This window comes from Nicotiana sylvestris, chromosome 2 (genome assembly GCF_000393655.2).
Source record: "Nicotiana sylvestris chromosome 2, ASM39365v2, whole genome shotgun sequence".
Classification (NCBI taxonomy): domain Eukaryota; kingdom Viridiplantae; phylum Streptophyta; class Magnoliopsida; order Solanales; family Solanaceae; genus Nicotiana; species Nicotiana sylvestris.
This window is the reverse complement of record NC_091058.1, coordinates 143990356-143995455: the sequence shown is the minus strand read 5'-3', so window position 1 is coordinate 143995455 and position 5100 is coordinate 143990356.

Here is a 5100-nt window from a genome sequence, read left to right as displayed (position 1 = left end):
TTAAGTGTCGAGTATAAAAGGGCCCTCTTTTATAAAATTCATGTTTGATTCAGACATCCATGAAGTTAATAAAGCATTTTATAAAACAAAAAGTGCAAAAAGGGTAAAACATAAACTCACAAATTAACTAACAAATCCTTGAATATAAAGATAAGAGCGAGCAAAACAGAAGCTCAAGACAATTAAGTAAAAACAAAAAATTCTTAATATTAAAGTTCAGACTAAGTATGAACCTAGTCGTAAACAATTTGTTATTCATACAAAATGCCCTGAAAAGGCCTGGGGACTTGCCATTTCCAAAAAAAACTAAACCTTCAAATAGGACCGAGGGTTAAAACCACATTCCACCAAGAAAGTAAATAAAAGAAGTTACACTTCATAAGGTTTCACTAAGGGGCTGAAGAAGGATCTAAAGCAGTGTCACTAGCAGCAAAAGGTTCTTGTTGGCTTGAAGGAGTTGGGGCATTCACCGTACCCATATCATCTTCAACATTCTCGGGAGTATCAACCATAGGAGAATGGAAGTCTTGGCCTTGTTGAGTTTTTTCAATAGTCTCCTTTATCTTGGCTAACTCAGCATCTAAGTTGAAACCCTCTTGGCTAGCCTCCACAAGGGTATCGTGGAAGGGTATCATGGCGTGTGTTTAAAATTTCCCAACTTACTTCAATGACAGTCTTGTCCTCAAGAATCTCATAATCTTTCTCCCATTGATTAATCTAAATTTTGAGCTTTTCATTCTCAGCCAAGGCTGAATCATAAGAAGCTTGTAGAGGAGCAAGTGAACTTTCTAGAAAACTGACCTTATTAGAAAACTCACAGAGATCTTCTTGGGTCTAAGTAAGTGATTGAACAAGTTCACCGGCGTAAACTTCTTTTTCATTCAGCAAAGCCTTCAATTCTCTAATCTCTTCACTGGCTTTGGAGAGTTGCTCAAAAAACGATGTCTCGAGGAGATTTTTATATTTGCCAACTCAATTTGAGAAAGCCTTCTCAACTGCTAACTCTGAAGTTAAAACCTTCAATTGTTTCTCTAAGGTGTACTTGCCTTATTCTAACACTTCCATATCAATTTGAAGGCTTTCATATTGTTCTTTTTAGTTGTCCGCTTATATTTGATAATCATGCATTAGCTGCTCTGTATGGGAAACCCTCTTTATCATCTCTGTGCCAACAGGATTGATCTTAAAAAAGGGGAGGGGGGAGGGTGAGAACCTTAATAGAAGAAAGATTTAATAAAGTGTGAAAAGAAACAAATACCTTTAAAGATGACTGCACTATGTCATTCATCCAAGTCAAAGAGTTGTGACTCTCAAGCTTGGATTTCTCAACTTTACCGATCAGAGGTTTCAACCACACATCAACCCAACCTGATTTTCTCAAAAGGTTACCCTTGGCAGGAATCTCGATGATAATTTGCTTCATAGCTCCACTTCCACTTGAGGAACCAACCTTAGTATGAAGGACAGTAGTAGGGGGAACTGTGGAAGAAGTCAAAACAGCTTGGGATGGAGCAGCAATGGCAGCAGTTGAAACTGGTAAAGAAGACGTCACAGGAACAAGCATGGTAAATGAGGCAAGGGGTACTTCATCAGAAACTAAAGCCAAATTGTCACCATCAAACCCACGAGCAAAAAACTGATCATCAGAGTCACGAGCTGCCGTAGGAGTGTCATCATCAGAGATTACCATGGTGGCTTCAACAGGCTCGGTAATGGGAGCAGAACGGGGATGAGTTGCTTCATCTGAAAAGACGCACCTTCTGGCCCGCGGCCTTTTAATCAAGGAACTTCCGTCCTATTCTTCTTCTTCTTCTTCTTCAGAATCTTGAGTCGTATCAGCCTTCCTTTTCGATGAAGAACCCAAGATTATATCTTGAGCTCTTTCCAAGGAAACTCTGGAAGCTACAACAGCATCGACACTAATACTTCGAATGGAAAATCCTGATAAAAAGAAGGATCAAAACAAGTTCTGAAAAAGGGATGAATAAAAATATGAAGAAGATATGAGAAAAGCCTTTACCATGAGTTTTTACCTTCCAACTAAACCTATACGACATGTTTTTCCAAGATCTAACTTCCATAGGAGCAACATTCAATAACTTTCCTACCCAACCACAAAAATTGAGAATCTAATCAACAGTTCACATGGTTGCTGAAAAAGAGGAAAAAGTTAAATGGTAGCGAGCAAAATAGAGAGAAAAGATAGAAAAAGTTGTAAAAAGAAAACTTACGTGCAAAATTCCACTTCTCGAGAAATGGAACATTTTCTTAACCCACTAAACCAACAGTAGGGGCAGCAACAAACCTAGCATACCAGCCACGGTCCTTATCATCCTCTGGTCTAACTAGCACTCTCTTACTTCTCGCTACTAAAGTGAAAATGCCATGGCGGAAAAGTTTAGGAGAGTAGAGATGAATCAAATGAAAGAAAGTAAAAAGCAAACCAACCATATTGGTTAAATGCCTTAAGCATGCAACAGCCCTCCACACAATGGGGCCAGTCTATCCGAAACAAACATCGAAAAAATGACAGGGTATGTATACACAAAAGAAAACCAAGTCAAGTAAGATGTAATCCTTTAGTTAGCATTGGGAATTATAATGGGGAAATCATGTCTCCAGTGTCAATCCCTACGAACAACAAATATCGGACCTTCAGTAATTTGAGATGGGCAAATATCAACATGATCTAAAGAAGACATAGAAGAAACTTGGTTTCTGATTGATTCTCTATCAGTATAAAAAGATAGTTCAACAGGAACAATTTCATCTACCAAAAGCTCACGAATAGGCTCATTAGAGTCTTTATTTTTAGACGAAGACCTCTGGGAAAGAGAACTCCTAGTTCTAGAAGGTGGAGTAGAACTCACTGGAGGAATAGAAGGGTTTCGCATCGATGAAGACCCTAAACTACAAAGTCTTCCTCCTCTCCTACTTCTAATAGGGGCAAGAGGAAGGTCATCAACAATGGGGACTCTTCGAGGGTTAGGGTTTGCAGAAGACATAGTAGTACGAGGAAGAAGAAAACAAGAACTGAATATTCTAAACTTTTTATGAGAAATACAAAGACAAAAAGTGATATTTATACTCAGAAGCAATCGTCAAAGGAAAAAGGTGTAATGATGGAAACGTCATGATGGAAGTTGTCACTTCTTAATTGATGAAGACGTAAAAAAGCCCTAAAAGGCGCTGAAAAGTTGCAGAATCAATCGGGGGATGCCACGTGTCACGAACATTAAATGGAAGTGATATATGAAGCGTCAGTTCCAGAGAAGAAATAATGGCGTCAAGTATTCCCGTTTTAATAAGATCCACTTCCCAAATATTCCATTGACGAATAAATGGCAAGTGGGGGGACTATCTATATTGTTAAAAATTAAGTTCATGTATAGAATTAATTATGAGGTGACATATCATAACACGTGGACTGGTAAAAGAATGACAGTTGGCAAAGAATAGTTGAAGAGGCACGAGCTTCAGCATGCACGGGCAGAGATCCAAGGAAATCAGAAAGGATAGGTGCTCGAACCTCTTGATATTCAGGAGTTGCATCAGAAGAATGAACCTAAATAGCAAAAGGGGTATAGATACGTATTATTGATAATTAATACACATTAATTACGGAAAACGTTATGGAATCTGTATTGAATCAGTTATGATTACCAATTATAACGTTACATTAAATATCATTAATTCTCCATAATGACTCCATTATGAAAGGAGAAAAATGTATTACTTAGAAATAGATATAAAAGGTGAGGACTGAACATTTATAAGGACACGAAATACTATTGGAATATACTAATTTACCTTGCTTTCTATTCAGTCATTATTTACATCAATTATTCCTATTTCTATTTGATTATCAGTAACCAGAATTCTTCTAAAAATAAGCTTTGACCGAAATCCCTATTTTTGGTTAAACACAAAGCCTATTACAGATTTCCTTTCAGGCTGATTAATGTGTCGTTAGTATGTGGAGAAATCATCATGATTAAAATTTCTTTCCATATAAGAATCGTGTTTGCCGTCGAATTCATCACAAGTCTAAGACATGGGTTTGGAATACTAATAAAGGGGGAGAAATTATGGACAAGTATAATAGATTCTTAGTAATTAATGGACAAATTGCAATATGCGCGGTCGGAATATCGTTACTTCTTGCCCGGGAAGAAGATAATTTTATACAGGTGCTACGCTAATAATCTATGTACTTATATATCATACTTTATACATGTCTTAGCGTATGCAAATTTTTCTGTGCCGCAATAAAAAATATACTCCCTCCGTTCCGATTTATGTGAACCTGTTTGACTGGGCACGGAGTTTAAGAAAAAAATGAAGACTTTTGGAATTTGTGGTCCTAAACAAGTCCAAATGGGGCCCAGAGTATTTGTGTGGTTATAAAAGCTTCTCATTAAGGGTAGAGTTGTAACTTTAAGCTAAATTGTTACCAAATTTAGAAAGGGTTCATTCTTTTTGGAACGGACCAAAAAGAAATAGGTTCACATAAACTGGAACAGAGGGAGTACATGTTTTGCATGCCCTTTTGGAAAATTTTCGGGCAACGCTATTGTTGAAGATTTAAATTTCACAAATGGTCCTATAACTATTACTTTTTTCATCAAAGTCATATAATTATGTTTTCAACTTTTCACATACAATAATTATAAAACTTTTACTAACTCACACAAAAATTATAATGACCGGAAAATATAATTTTTTTTAGTAGTATTTTCTTATTCCACGATTTTTTATTTTTTATTTTCAGTCAATAAATAATAATCTAATAAAATTAGGAATGAGCCAATCAGACCTGATCCACCCGACCCAATAGCCACATATATAAATTAAATGTAAAAATAGCACGGTATAGCTAGTTTTCGGACTGGTCATTCAAAAATAGTCAGCGTTTACGAAGTCAATGAAAAATAACCACTATTTTGCTGCAACAGAGACCGGTCCAGCATAATATACTGGAGTGTGGTGCACCTGTGTATGAACTCCAGCATATTATGCTGGACCGGTATACTTTGCTAACTCCAGTATAATATACTGGAGACTGGAGCACCGGTGCTCCAACTCCAGTATGTTATACTG